Source organism: Procambarus clarkii, chromosome 46, assembly GCF_040958095.1.
Source record: "Procambarus clarkii isolate CNS0578487 chromosome 46, FALCON_Pclarkii_2.0, whole genome shotgun sequence".
Taxonomy (NCBI): domain Eukaryota; kingdom Metazoa; phylum Arthropoda; class Malacostraca; order Decapoda; family Cambaridae; genus Procambarus; species Procambarus clarkii.
In genome coordinates, this window is record NC_091195.1 from 4743031 (window position 1) to 4758974 (window position 15944).

Below are 15944 nucleotides of genomic sequence, written 5' to 3' on the forward strand. Positions count from 1 at the left end.
GAGTGAACATAATATTGAGGCCTTACGCAGCGATCTACGTGAACTCCACAAGTATCGGACGATTGACAAATGCTCTTTAATTTCGAAAAATGCAAATACCATGCATATGCGGCATAACATTGCACATCACAACTATCAAATAAGAAATATGTGGCAAAAATAAAAAAAATAAAAGAGGGTTGTCAGGTCTATCAAGGGGGTGCTGAGAAGGGAGGCGGCATTTTCTGTTGTCCATTGGTTGACACGGATGAAGTGAATGTTGTTGAAAGCTCTGCTGTTTGAAGCCGTGAGTGTCTTTTCCATACTGCACCGATGAGGTCAGCCTGTTCTTGTGGGTCTTCTATTTTTCCCTGTTGTTCCTCGACATCTTCATCCAGGAATGTGTGTATGAGGCGGGTGAGGCTGGGGTTAGCCGATCCCAAGAGCTGTCTGATCTTATGCCAGAAGGCTCCTGGCTCCTTTTTGTACTGGTTGGCCTGTCTCACAAGGGTTCCCCATATGTGGCTCTTATGAGTTAGCATTAGGTCTATGGTTTCCCTTCTGAGTGTTTGTAGGGACAACACTGGTGGCTGGCCAGTTTGGTAGTGGCTTTGACAGGCTCGTTGGTACTCCTTCATTTTACCTCTGATTTCTTGGGTCGGTTTATATTGGTGGTGGATCTTTCACAGATGGCCTCAGTTGCAAGCTGGATGTGGTTGTGGATGGTATTTACTGCTTGGTCTATTGTTTGGGTGGGTAGGTTGTCAAACTCGATGATGGGGTCGTCAGTGAGGAAGGTGTCATAGTCACCTGGGAGGTGTCACAAACTGGAAGGGGGGTAGCTTAGAGGGTGGTGACCACATGTATGTGATCCGACCCCACGTTCTTGCCTGGGGGTCACTCTGCTGTGGAACAGGTCACAGTCTCTGTTGGTCAGTACTATGTCAGGGGAGCCCCCTCACGGTGCCAGTAAAGAATGTCTTGAAGTGGGGGCCTTCGAAGGAGAGGTCTCTGTTTTGCATTAAACTGAAGAGCTGTCTGCCCTTTAGGTCTGCTCTGGTAGGAGCGTTAAATAGGGCCTGGTGGTGGTGGGCATTCAGGTCTCCGGCAATTTTAGTTGGGAGTGTCCTGTCGAGCAGCCTGTTGAGTGGGATAGAGGGGAGGTAAGCGAGTCCTGGGGGTAGGTATGCGGTGCAGACGATTAGGGGGCCGTGTGAGGTGGTGAATTCTATTGCAAGGAAGTGGTCATCTTCTATGAGGATGGGGCGGTAGGAAAGCCTTCTCTTTATTAGGATTGCCACCCAGCTGTGCTTTCCCCACTGTTGACCTCCATAGTAGAATATCCCCAAAGAGAGATGTGCTGGTCCTGTCTAACCGCTGTTTCATTGAGTAAGATAATATCTGGGTTAAGTCTGGCTACCTCCAGGGTGAGGAGGTATCTGTTGTTGAAGTAGTGTCTGATATTCACTTGAAGAATGGTGATCCCCATTGTTGGTTGTGAGTCGTATGTGTTTGTTTGGCTCGAGTGCCAGTTTTGTTAACTTCGGTTTGGCTTCTGATGTGTGTGTAGGCGGAGGATAGGTCTTTTGGGCCAGCTATCATGTTCCTGGTTCCGGCAGGAGGTTGGATGAGGTTTTCCACACGTTGCTGTACAATTGAGGGGTCTTTGTTGTCGCTACTGTTCTCGATGTCTACGTCTGTAGTGCTAGAGTCACTCACAGATGGAGTATTAGGGGGGTTGCTTGCCCTTACCCTGTCCTCAGGGGATGAGCTTCGGCTGCGAGTGTTGGCCCTGAGCCTCTTAGAACAATTGTGTGTGGAACTGCGGTGTGTGAGGCGTTGATTGCGTCTAGGGTGTCTTATGGCAAGGGTGCTTGTGAGGGCTTTGAGTATAATCCTGTCTGGGACTACTGTAGGAATGGTGGACCTGGGTGTTTGCTAGTTTGTCGGGGTGGAGGGGCCGGGGTGATTCTGGGAGTTTGGTGTCTCTTGAGCGTTGGATGAGGCCTGGGGGTGAAGAGTATTTGGGTTGGAGTTGTTGGGTTGTGCTTAAGCCTGGCCGGCGGCTGTGTTGTTAGGAGACAGGTAGGCCAGCGAGTCCTCGGGCATGTGGACAGGGGACAGGCCATTGTCCATCCTGAGTGAGTTCCAGAAATCCAGGAGCTTCACCGGGTTGTTTGGAAATGTGATTTGGGCAAATGTTAGGAGTTTAGCTCCTAAGCTGGGATTAGGATCGGGGTTTGTTGCGAGAAGGTTAGATGTTGAGGCCTGTTGTGGATGGTTCTGGGTTTGCCCTGGTATAACTGTGGAGTTATTGAGGTGTTGGTTGCTTTGGTGTTTCCCTTGGGCGACCGACTGGGCCTGCAACCCTGGGAATTGGGCCTGTTGTTGGTTGGGGTTACCCCAGGCGTTTACTGGTGGTGGAGGGGCAGGAATGGTGATTGCTGCTTGTTGACGGGCTGTTGTCACCGTTTCCCTTGCTTGCTTGATTGCATCCTGTCTATGAGGACACAAATAAGTGATAGCAATGTGTGCACCATTGCATTGTGCACACTTGGGTGTTGGGCTTGTGCATTCCCTGTAGTTGTGTTCCCCTGCACACCTGCTGCACTTGGGGATTTCAATGTTGCATGCACTAGAATAGTGGTCATACTGGAAGCATTGTTTGAGCTTGTGAAACCTCTGTAAGGTGATTTGGTCAGGGCCAGACTTGATGCCAAATGCAGAAAAGCCAAGGTAGCAGACTTGTGCTGCTTGCTCCGGTGAAGCCAGAGTTAGCTTCAGTACTTGGTTGTTGTGGGATTGAGTTGTAAACCAGTGGGCCTGAATTATTTTAATATCCCTGTTTTTTCTCCAGATTTCTGCAGATATCTCGTCAACTGAGTGATCCATGATGATGTCATGGATCATATGTACAAAGATAGTGCGTTTGGCTTGGAAGTTGGCCGGGGGGTAGACTGTGATCCACCTTCTCCAATAGTTTGTTCAGACTGTCGGTCGAAAGGAGTTCTGGAAGGTCTGCATTGTGTACCAACAAGATGGCTCCAGTTGTTATTTTGAACACATTTCTTGTAGGTAATCTGGGTGATCTCATGAATTACTTCAAGTAGTTGGGCTGGAGAACGAATCTGGCCAGATTCGTCAGTGAACCTGACTTTGGCCGCCATGACCTTGTGGGGCCAGGAAGCCTAGTCTAATCTGTACTAAGGTGGATGTTTGTGTTGTGTCTTGGTAGACTAAGTGGCTGGTGGGTGTTAGTTCGGCCGAGGCCGCTAACTTCTGGTTGTTAGGCAACTAGAGCTACTTGAACCGTTGGTAATTGAACCTATCGATAGCCTAAGCCTACTACAAGGCTGTTAGTTGCCCGATCAAACCATCGCGAGAACTCCAAGAACCCAGTTTTGGCTACCGCTCGGGAATGATCGTTTAGAATAGCGAAATACATGAGGTAGAAACAGTTTACAAAGACAGTCTTATTCACATCTTAATTCTATGATTAGTAGGTTGAGCATTATGTATTGTGTGAGTGTGTGTGTGGAGTGTTGTTGTACAGGCAGGGAGAGAATGAGGAGGATGGGGGGTGGAGTTTGGGGAGGTGGGGGGAAGGATGAGGAGGATGGGGATGGGTTTATTTGGACATCATTCTGCTGTAAGCGTCTGTAGAGCTGGTTGGGTCACAGTTCAATTGCCAAGGCCTCAACGGCGCAACTTGGCGACGAGAGAACTTGTAGCTGACTGAGAGCAAGTCTGGCAGCTGAGCGGCCGGCCGGCTGTGATTGGCTGGCTGGCGCACCAATCCTGAGAGAGGTGGGCGGGGCCAAGGCGCGGACGTCCCTGTAGATGGCGGGAGTTCCTGGGCTTTATGCCGTTGTGTGTTTATGCCTTTATGCTCTAAGTGGGCTCCCATACGAGGAATAGTTGAGAGTTTACAGGGTTAACAACACTGTAAACCAGACATGACACGGCTGAACTCACCGAAACTTAAAATGTTGAAGAATTTGTTAATCGTTCTGTCCTCGTCGAGGCCACTCGAGAGATAGTGGCCCTCAGGCAAATTCAGGTAAATATGAACACGTTGGACTGGACGGTGTGAGAATAGCTTGAGCTGCTTCAACTCTCTGTGTGTAATTTATATCTCAATAAATTTATTTTAATTTCAAAACATGAAATACATTTTGAAATAAATTTATTTCAATATTAAAACATTAGTTACCAAATATAAACAGATCTAACAGAGAACTGTAGTAAGGTCAGGTTAAGTCTTGTGTCCTGTATACAACACTGCTGTATAGTGTAGAATACTTATCTCTGAGAGTATTACATGTAATACAGGCCCAGAGGAATCTTGAAAGACATTCCTTTCTCTCTCATAATTTTATAATTTCATCACGAAATTCATAAACCGTTTGTCTTTAAAGGCAATCAGAAATCATTTGACTGTAAAACATTTGTTTTGTCTTAAATCCTGTTGATAATATGATGGTTAGATCACTAGTTCTTGGTCTGGTCTGGGACAGGCAGCCATCTCTGGGGCACCCAGCATCTTGCCACAGAATATCCCAGCCGTCTCTGGGGCACCCAGCGTCTTGCCACAGAGTATCCCAGCCATCTCTGGGGCACCCAGCATCTTGCCACAGGGTATCCCAGCCATCTCTGGGGCACCCAGCATTTTGCCACAGGGTATCCCAGCCACCTCTGGGGCACCCAGCATCTTGCCACAGGGTATCCCAGCCATCTCTGGGGCACCCAGCATCTTGCCACAGGGTATCCCAGCCATCTCTGGGACACCCAGGATCTTGCCACAGAGTATCCGAGCTTTCTCTGGGGCACCCAGCATCTTGCCACAGGGTATCCCAGCCATCTCTGGGACACCCAGCATCTTGCCACAGAGTATCCGAGCTTTCTCTGGGGCACCCAGCATCTTGCCACAGGGTATCCCAGCCATCTCTGGGACACCCAGCATCTTGCCACAGAGTATCCCAATAATAGATGTAATTTGGAAATATTTAACGTGACAATTCCAACCAGGCATAACTTCTTCTATTAGTTTTTTAGAAGGATTCTCTCTCTCCTTCCTTAACCACCACTGACATGACAAATGCAAAAAAGAGTAATTGAAACTGTTTTGATAGATATTACACTAAAGATTTGTGTTGACAGTTGCAATAATTGATATATGAATATTATCAAGTTTTCTGTTAAACCCACACTCAAAGTTTCTTCAGGTCAGTAATCGCGACTTTCTCCCAGTTGTAATGTTTTAAGGTTGTTTACTGTTCTCACTGTCAGTAGCAACAGTTGCCAACACTGTCAACAACAACACTATACCTCACAGTACAGTGAGGTATAGTGAAAGTGACTATGATAGGAAAATGTCAGGATAGGTTGTCACAATCACTGAGTCTTATACCCTCAGATGTGACCAGTTAGGTCACCATCAATGAGAAAATTATCAAAATGAGACTTTCCTCTCCAGTCATTTAAAGGAAAGTCAAAATAATATTAAACTGAGCATAGACAGTATTGACCAGCATATGCAAATGTTTTGTTAAATTTTAAAATCCTAAGTCTTCTTGTAAAGATTTTAAGTTTTCTTAATTTATTAGGAAAATTTAATTATTGTTTATGTGCATGGTTTATATACGGTAAACAAGACAGGTCTCAGACCAGAGTCCTGAGGACCATTGACAACTATGGTAATGTTGCACTTGAGTGTTGTATCTACATGGTTTATATATACGGTAAACAAGACAGGTCTCAGGCCAGAGTCCTGAGAACCATTGACAACTATGGTAATGTTGCACTTGAGTGTTGTATCAACATGGTTTATATATACGGTAAACAAGACAGGTCTCAGGCCAGAGTCCTGAGGACCATTGACAACTATGGTAATGTTGCACTTGAGTGTTGTATCTACATGGTTTATATATACGGTAAACAAGACAGGTCTCAGGCCAGAGTCCTGAGGACCATTGACAACTATGGTAATGTTGCACTTGAGTGTTGTATCAACATGGTTTATATATACGGTAAACAAGACAGGTCTCAGGCCAGAGTCCTGAGGACCATTGGCAACGTTTATCACTCGGATTTGTCTTACTCTGTTTCTGTTGAAAAAGTCATATCATAGCCATTAGCAAGTTAATACCTCCAAACAACAGGCCTCAGAGAATGAGTGAAAATAAAAGTGTTTAAATTGTTTAAACTTATATGTTGCTTTATTTCAGATAATGCATGTATTTACTTTAATACTTGCTGTACTGTACTATAAAAAATATAGTACAGTACTACTTACTGTATCAAAGGAGGTGTACATATTGCCGTTTCTTTACTAAAGTAATTGTACATTTAAGTGTGCAGAAGGACACTTGCTGTATTAAACTACTTGAACAGTAAGCTGCATACTGTATGAAATATCTTGTACAGGACGTTAATTACTGTAATAAAGTAAGTGCCCAAAAGCTAGCTACTGTATTAGAGCAAATTTACAAAAGAATACTAATAATACTAAAAAACATATATACAGTAAGCTGCTTAATGCATTATGGTAAATTGCAATAGGCAACTTACTGTATTTAGTTGTACATTAAGCAACTTAAAATATCAAAGATGTATATATGCTCCTGCTTAATCTTGAGGATAATATGGTTAAGGCAGAATAAAAGTCAGACAAAAATTCTCAATGCCTAAAATCCTTAAAATGTTACAATAACTAAGATCCCTTAACAAATAAAGAGCCAAGACTAATAATAGTGATCCAATAAACAATAGTAAATAAAGTCATATTGATAATAAAGTGTAGAAAATGCTAATATATCAATTACATACCAAAACTTATTCATAAAATCAGCAAACAAATGCTTATTTATACCTTCCACTACAGACTGGAAGACTGCTTATCTATCCCTTCCACTACAGACTGGAAGGCTGCTTATCTATACCTTCCACTACAGACTGGAAGGCTGCTTATCTATACCTTCCACTACAGACTGGAAGGCTGCTTATCTATACCTTCCACTACAGACTGGAAGGCTGCTTATCTATACCTTCCACTACAGACTGGAAGGCTGCTTATCTATACCTTCCACTACAGACTGGAAGGCTGCTTATCTACACCTTCCACTACAGACTGGAAGGCAGCTTATCTATCCCTTCCACTATATTTATACTATTTCAGTACACATAAGGGGCATAACTGACCAACCTCTCACAGTGTTCATGACAGAACACTCATGAACACTCGAGATACCTGGATGATCAGGTATCCAGAGGATCCTGATCAACGAGGCTGTGAGTCATATGTCAGGCTGCGAGCAGCGGCGTCCAGTAGCCTGGTTGACCAGTCCAGCAATGAAGAGGCCGGGCCGCGGGGACGCTAAGCCCCGAAACAACCTCAAGGAAGGTATCTCCAGCATACTAAAACTCACTCATACCTCCAGCATACTAAAACATATTCATGCCATCAGCATACCATATCTGTTCATATATCCAGTATAAACAAATTATTGATATCATTAATATAACAAAACTTATCCATACCACTTGCGTACCAAAGTTCATTAATACTACAGCATAAAAACTCATTCTTACAATGGACACAAGAAATTTGTAGACCAGACCACACACTAGAAGGTGAAGGGACGACGACGTTTCGGTCCGTCCTGGACCATTCTCAAGTCGATTGTCACAATCGACTTGAGAATGGTCTGGTCAACATACTTTAGCCACGTTATTGTGACTCATCGCCGACACAAGAGATCCTTTAATCCACCATCATACACATTCATACCACCCACTTGTAGTCTACCAGTTGGTCGTTCTGGGGACTGTAACACCCAGGACCTCCCCCCCTCAGAGTTCACACCCAGGGAAGCCTTCTCCAAGAGGTCAGCCCAGATGACCTCCGGTTTATCTTGTATATTGATTAAAAATTCCTGGGTTAGTCTTAGTCAGCATAGTTTCAAGTATGTAATATTTCATGCAAGGAAATTAGACTCCAGATTCTTATGTGTAAACATCCCTGGATCTCCCCCTTTTGGCCAGGTCAGAGGTCAGCCACACACGTAATTAATAACTCCTCTCTTGAAGAGTGTATGGTGAATGTCAAACAAGCTTATTGAAATATTTCTTGAGTGTTTGTACACTTTTGATGGGTAGCAACAGCAGATCTCCCCCTCCCCCCTGTGGGGGTTGTATATAGAGGGCCTGTAGGAACATAGGAAGGAGAGAGTGCGGTACACCGGGATCGAGAGCGGGGCTGTGAAGAACATCTCAGCCAGGGAGAGACAGAGGTCTTAAGGTAATGTGTGTGATCTCTGAGGTTTTGTTCCATGTCCAAATTTCTTAACTTTTTGCCAGTGTTAGAGTAGCATTTATAAGTGGTGTTTGACATAATTTTGGTCTCAATAAACTCGTTAAATTTCCCGTCTGTGTCAATTGTTGAATCCTCTTAGCCTTTTGGATATAGTTGCTGACAACCGTTTTCAAAATTAATGACAGTCATAGAAAGTACTCTCCACGTCAAGCAATGTTTCTTGCCTCGTTGCTTGATATAGTTTCAATGGTCAAAGGCAGATGGTGGCAGCGTATTTAATCCTTGTGTTAGCATTTCCTTATTGGCAGTGTACCTTTGGTTCCGGTGTAACCATCATATGTCAGCTCATAACAGTGTTATCAAGTGCAACCGATGAGGAAGTGTTACTCAGGATAGTTTAGTGTTCCATTATAGTGGTGTTCCATTATAGTGGTGCATTGTAGGGCGGTGTTACAATAGAGCGGTGTTACAGGACCATCACCCCTGGTCTCCGACCATGTCTCCTGGCTGCTGGTCTGGTCACCGACCATGTCTCCTGGCTGCTGGTCTGATCACCGACCATGTCTCCTGGCTGCTGGTCTGGTCACCGACCATGTCTCCTGGCTGCTGGTCTGGTCACCGACCATGTCTCCTGGCTGCTGGTCTGGTCACCGACCATGTCTCCTGGTCTGGTCACCGACCAAGCCGCTATGGCTTGCTGCTCTGGTCATCCAGGCTGTTAGACACGTCTGCTCACAGCCTAAAGTCACAGCCTGGTTGATCAAGTAACCTTTGGATATATTTATCATACAACCAACACACAAAAACTTATACAAACCACAAACATACACATGGTCTTGTTGTATGTCTTACTAAACCCAACTTGTGATAAAACTTTGATAAACCCGTCAGTGGTAAGAGTTCCAGCGAGGTCCTCGTGTGTAGGAGGACATTGGTCTCAATGTTATGTACATCTGTAGATTACTGTACATCTACACATGTACATCTGTAGATTACTGTGCATCTACACATGTACATCTGTAGATTACTGTACATCTACACATGTACATCTGTAGATTACTGTACATCTACACATGTACATCTGTAGATAACTGTACATCTACACATGTACATCTGTAGATTACTGTACATCTACACATGTACATCTGTAGATTACTGTACATCTACACATGTACATCTGTAGATTACTGTACATCTACACACGTACATCTGTAAATTACTGTACATCTACACATGCACATCTGTAGATTACTGTACATCTACACATGTACATCTGAAGATTATTGTACATCTACACATGCACATCTGTAGATTACTGTACATCTACACATGCACATCTGTAGATTACTGTACATCTACACATGTACATCTGTAGATTACTGTACATCTACACATGCACATCTGTAGATTACTGTACATCTACACATGTACATCTGTAGATTACTGTACATCTACACATGTACATCTGTAGATTACTGTACATCTACACATGTACATCTGTAGATTACTGTACATCTACACATGTACATCTGTAGATTACTGTACATCTACACACGTACATCTGTAAATTACTGTACATCTACACATGCACATCTGTAGATTACTGTACATCTACACATGTACATCTGAAGATTACTGTACATCTACACATGCACATCTGTATATTACTGTACATCTACACATGCACATCTGTAGATTACTGTACATCTACACATGTACATCTGTAGATTACTGTACATCTACACATATACATCTGTAGATTGCTGTACATCTACACATATACATCTGTAGATTGCTGTACATCTACACATATACATCTGTAGATTACTGTACATCTGTAAATTACTGTACATCTACACATGTACATCTGTAGATTACTGTACATCTGTAGATTACTGAACATCTACACATGTACATCTGAAGATTACTGTACATCTACACATGTACATCTGTAGATTACTGTACATATGTAGATTACTGTACATCTGTAGATTACTGTACATCTACATTGGTCTCGTGAGGCAGGTCTCAACAACCAGCTCCTCGTAGATGTGTCCTTGTACATTATTGGTCTCTAGAAGCTGGTCTCAACAGTCTACCATATATCAACATCATTAAAATTGTTAAGCGACGCACCGAGCTCTCGGAGGTACTTCTTGTTCTCCTCACTGTCCGGGATCCTAATCGTAAGGTTACGGCCAGTGACGCCCCTCCGGTGAAGTCCTCGCAGGAGTCTCTCCCCTCCCACACCTGCAGATGAGAGGGAACATTGCAGCTCACACCTGGCTACTCTCCACACCCACACCTGTAGATGAGAGGGAACATTGCAGCTCACACCTGGCCACTCTCCACACCCACACCTGTAGATGAGAGGGAACATTGAAGCCCACACCTGGCAACACCTCACACCCATCTCTTAACGAGGAGGAGAATTGTAGACTTGCAGAGGAGGAGGGTAGTGGTGCAGAGGAAGAGGGTAGTGGTGCAGAGGAGGAGGGTAATGGTGCAGAGGAGGAGGGTAATGGTGCAGAGGAGGAGGAGGGTAGTGGTGCAGAGGAGGAGGAGGGTAGTGGTGCGGAGGAGGAGGAAGAGGGTAGTGGTGCAAAGGAGGAGGAGGGTAGTGGTGCAGAGGAGGAGGAGGGTAGTGGTGCAGAGGAGGAGGAGGAGGGTAGTGGTGCAGAGGAGGAGGGTAGTGGTGCAGAGGAGGAGGAGGGTAGTGGTGCGGAGGAGGAGGAGGAGGGTAGTGGTGCAGAGAAGGAAGAGGGTAGTGGTGCACAGGAGGAGGAGGGTAGTGGTGCAGAGGAAGAGGGTAGTGGTGCAGAGGAGGAGGGTAATGGTGCAGAGGAGGAGGGTAGTGGTGTAGAGGAGGAGGGTAGTGGTGCAGAGGAGGAGGAGGGTAGTGGTGCGGAGGAGGAGGAGGAGGAGGATAGTGGTGCAGAGGAGGAGGAGGGTAGTGGTGCAGAGGAGGAGGAGGGTAGTGGTGCAGAGGAGGAGGAGGAGGATAGTGATGCAGAGGAGGAGGAGGGTAGTGGTGCAGAGGAAGAGGAGGAGGGTAGTGGTGCAGAGGAGGAGGAGGCTAGTGGTGCAGAGGAGGAGGGAAGTGGTGCAGAGGAGGAGGAGGGTAGTGGTGCAGAGGAGGAGGGTAGTGGTGCAGAGGAGGAGGAGGAGGGTAGTGGTACAGAGAAGGAGAGTATTGGTGCAGAGGAGGAGGAGGGTAGTGGTGCAGAGGAGGAGAGTAGTGGTGCAGAGGAGGAGAGTAGTGGTGCAGAGGAGGAGAGTAGTGGTGCAGAGGAGGAGGAGGAGGGTAGTGGTGCAGAGGAGGAGGAGGGTAGTGGTGCAGAGGAGGAGGGTAGTGGTGCAGAGGAGGAGGAGGGGATTGGTGCAGAGGAGGAGGAGGAGGGTAGTGGTGCAGAGGAGGAGGAGGAGGGTAGTGGTGCAGAAGGAGGAGGAGGGTAGTGGTGCAGAGGAGGAGGAAGAGGGTAGTGGTGCAGAGGAGGAGGAGGGTAGTGGTGCAGAGGAGGAAGAGGAGGGTAGTGATGCAGAGGAGGAGGAGGGTAGTGGTACAGAGGAGGAGGAGGAGGGTAGTGGTGTAGAGGAGGAGGGTAGTGGTGCAGAGGAGGAGGAAGAGGGTAGTGGTGCAGAGGAGGAGGAGGAGGGTAGTGGTGCAGAGGAGGAGGGTAGTGGTACAGAGGAGGAGGGTAGTGGTGCAGAGGAAAAGGAGGGTATTGGTGCACATGAGGAGAAGGGTAGTGGTACAGAGAAGGAGAGTAGTGGTGCAGAGGAGGAGGAGGGTAGTGGTGCAGAAGAGGAGAGTAGTGGTGCAGAGGAGGAGAATAGTGGTGCAGAGGAGGAGGAGGAGGAGGGTAGTGGTGCAGAAGAGGAGGAGGGTTGTGGTGCAGAGGAGGAGGAGGGTAGTGGTGCAGAGGAGGAGGAGGGTAGTGGTGCAGAGGAGGAGGAGGGTAGTGGTGCAGAGGAGGAGGAGGGTAGTGGTGCAGAGGAGGAGGAGGAGGAGGGTAGTGGTGCAGAGGAGGAGGGTAGTGGCGCAGAGGAGGGTAGTGGTGCAGAGGAGAGTAGTGGTGCAAAGGAGGAGGAGGAGGGTAGTGGTGCAGAGGAGGAGGATGGGTAGTGGTGCAGAGGAGGAGGAGGGTAGTGGTGCAGAGGAGCAGGAGGGTAGTGGTGCAGAGGAGGAGGGTAATGGTGCAGAGGAGGAGGAGGGTAGTGGTGCAGAGAAGGAGGAGGGTTGTGGTGCAGAGGAGGAGGAGGGTAGTGGTGCAGAGGAGGAGGGTAGTGGTGCAGAGGAGGAGGTGGTGCAGAGGAGGAGGGTACTGGTGCAGAGGAGGAGGAGGGTAGTGGTGCAGAGGAGGAGGGTAGTGGTGCAGAGGAGGAGGAGGGTAGTGGTGCAGAGGAGGAGGAGAGTAGTGGTGCAGAGGAGGAGGGTAGTGGTGCAGAGGAGGAGGAGGGTAGTGGTGCAGAGGAGGAGGGTATAGGTGCAAAGGAGGAGGGTAGTGGTGCAGAGGAGGAGGAGGGTAGTGGTGCAGAAGAGGAGGAGGGTAGTGGTGCAGAGGAGGAGGAGGGTAGTGGTGCAAAGGAGGAGGAGGGTAGTGGTGCAGAGGAGGAGGGTAGTGGTGCAGAGGAGGAGGGTAGTGGTGCAGAGGAGGAGGAGGGTAGTGGTGCAGAAGAGGAGGAGGGTAGTGGTGCAGAGGAGGAGGAAGGTAGTGGTGCAGAGGAGGAGGGGGGTAGTGGTGCCGAAGAGGAGGGTAGTGGTGCAGTGGAGGAGGGTAGTAGTGCAGTGGTGGACGGTACTGGTGCAGAGGAGAAGGAGGGTAGTGGTGCAGAGGAGGAAGAGGAGGGTAGTGGTGCAGAGGAGGAGGTTAGTGGTGCAGAGTAAGAGGAGGGTAGTGGTACAGAGGAAGAGGAAGGTAGTGGCGCAGAGGAGGAGGAGGGTAGTGGTGCAAAGGAAGAGGGTAGTGGTGCAGAGGAGGAGGAGGGTAGTGGTGCAGAGGAGGAGGAGGGTAGTAATGCAGAGGAGGAGGAGGGTAGTGGTACAGAGGAGGAGGAGGAGGGTAGTGGTGTAGAGGAGGAGGGTAGTGGTGCAGAGGAGGAGGAAGAGGGTAGTGGTGCAGAGGAGGAGGAGGAGGGTAGTGGTGCAGAGGAGGAGGGTAGTGGTACAGAGGAGGAGGGTAGTGGTGCAGAGGAAAAGGAGGGTATTGGTGCACATGAGGAGAAGGGTAGTGGTACAGAGAAGGAGAGTAGTGGTGCAGAGGAGGAGGAGGGTAGTGGTGCAGAAGAGGAGAGTAGTGGTGCAGAGGAGGAGAATAGTGGTGCAGAGGAGGAGGAGGAGGAGGGTAGTGGTGCAGAAGAGGAGGAGGGTTGTGGTGCAGAGGAGGAGGAGGGTAGTGGTGCAGAGGAGGAGGAGGGTAGTGGTGCAGAGGAGGAGGAGGGTAGTGGTGCAGAGGAGGAGGAGGGTAGTGGTGCAGAGGAGGAGGAGGAGGAGGGTAGTGGTGCAGAGGAGGAGGGTAGTGGCGCAGAGGAGGGTAGTGGTGCAGAGGAGAGTAGTGGTGCAAAGGAGGAGGAGGATGGTAGTGGTGCAGAGGAGGAGGATGGGTAGTGGTGCAGAGGAGGAGGAGGGTAGTGGTACAGAGGAGCAGGAGGGTAGTGGTGCAGAGGAGGAGGGTAATGGTGCAGAGGAGGAGGAGGGTAGTGGTGCAGAGAAGGAGGAGGGTTGTGGTGCAGAGGAGGAGGAGGGTAGTGGTGCAGAGGAGGAGGGTAGTGGTGCAGAGGAGGAGGTGGTGCAGAGGAGGAGGGTACTGGTGCAGAGGAGGAGGAGGGTAGTGGTGCAGAGGACAGAGGAGAGTAGTGGTGCAGAGGAGGAGGGTAGTGGTGCAGAGGAGGAGGAGGGTAGTGGTGCAGAGGAGGAGGAGAGTAGTGGTGCAGAGGAGGAGGGTAGTGGTGCAGAGGAGGAGGAGGGTAGTGGTGCAGAGGAGGAGGGTATAGGTGCAAAGGAGGAGGGTAGTGGTGCAGAGGAGGAGGAGGGTAGTGGTGCAGAAGAGGAGGAGGGTAGTGGTGCAGAGGAGGAGGAGGGTAGTGGTGCAAAGGAGGAGGAGGGTAGTGGTGCAGAGGAGGAGGGTAGTGGTGCAGAGGAGGAGGGTAGTGGTGCAGAGGAGGAGGAGGGTAGTGGTGCAGAAGAGGAGGAGGGTAGTGGTGCAGAGGAGGAGGAAGGTAGTGGTGCAGAGGAGGAGGGGGGTAGTGGTGCCGAGGAGGAGGGTAGTGGTGCAGAGGAGGAGGGTAGTAGTGCAGTGGTGGACGGTACTGGTGCAGAGGAGAAGGAGGGTAGTGGTGCAGAGGAGGAAGAGGAGGGTAGTGGTGCAGAGGAGGAGGTTAGTGGTGCAGAGTAAGAGGAGGGTAGTGGTACAGAGGAAGAGGAAGGTAGTGGCGCAGAGGAGGAGGAGGGTAGTGGTGCAAAGGAAGAGGGTAGTGGTGCAGAGGAGGAGGAGGATAGTGGTGCAGAGGAGGAGGAGGGTAGTGGTGCAGAGGAGGAGGAGGGTAGTAATGCAGAGGAGGAGGAGGGTAGTGGTGCAGAGTAGGAGGAGGAGGGTAGTGGTGCAGAGGAGGAGCAGGAGGAGTAGGGTAGTATCACTACCACTCTCCACCACTGCCACTCACAACTCTCCAGCACTCATATACCACTCTCCATCTCTGTCACTCACCACTCTCACACATCACTCTCCACCACTGTTACACACCACTCTCCACCACTGCCACACACCACTCTCCACCACTGTCACACACCACTCTCCACCACTGTCACTCACCACTCTCCACCACTGTCACTCACCACTCTCCACCACTGCCACACACCACTCTCCACCACTGTCACACACCACTCTCCACCACTGTCACAAACCACTCTCCACCACTGCCACACACCACTCTCCACCACTGTCACACACCACTCTCCACCACTGCCACACACCACTCTCCACCACTGTCACACACCACTCTCCACCACTGCCACACACCACTCTCCACCACTGTCACACACCACTCTCCATCACTGTCACACACCACTTTCCACCACTGGCACACACCACTCTCCACCACCGTCACACACACTACTCTCCACCACTGTCACACACCACTCTCCACCACTGTCACACACTACTCTCCACCACTGTCACACACCACTCTCCACCACTGTCACACACTACTCTCCACCACTGTCACACACCACTCTCCACCACTGTCACACACCACTCTCCACCACTGCCACTCACAACTCTCCACCACTCACACACCACTGTCCACAACTGCCACTCACCACTCTCCACCACTCACACAACACTCTCCATCACTGCCACTCACAACTCTCCACCACTCTCCACCACTGTCACACACCACTCTCCACCACTGTCACACACCACTGTCACACACCACTCTTCACCACTGCCCCTCACCACTCTCCACCACTGTCACACACCACTCTCCACCACTGTCACGCACCACTCTCCACCACTGTCACACACCACTCTCCACCACTGTCACACACCACTCTCCACCACTGTCACACACCACTCTCCACCACTGTCACACACCACTCTCCTCCACTGCAACACACCACTCTCCACCACTGTCACACACCACTCTCCACCAC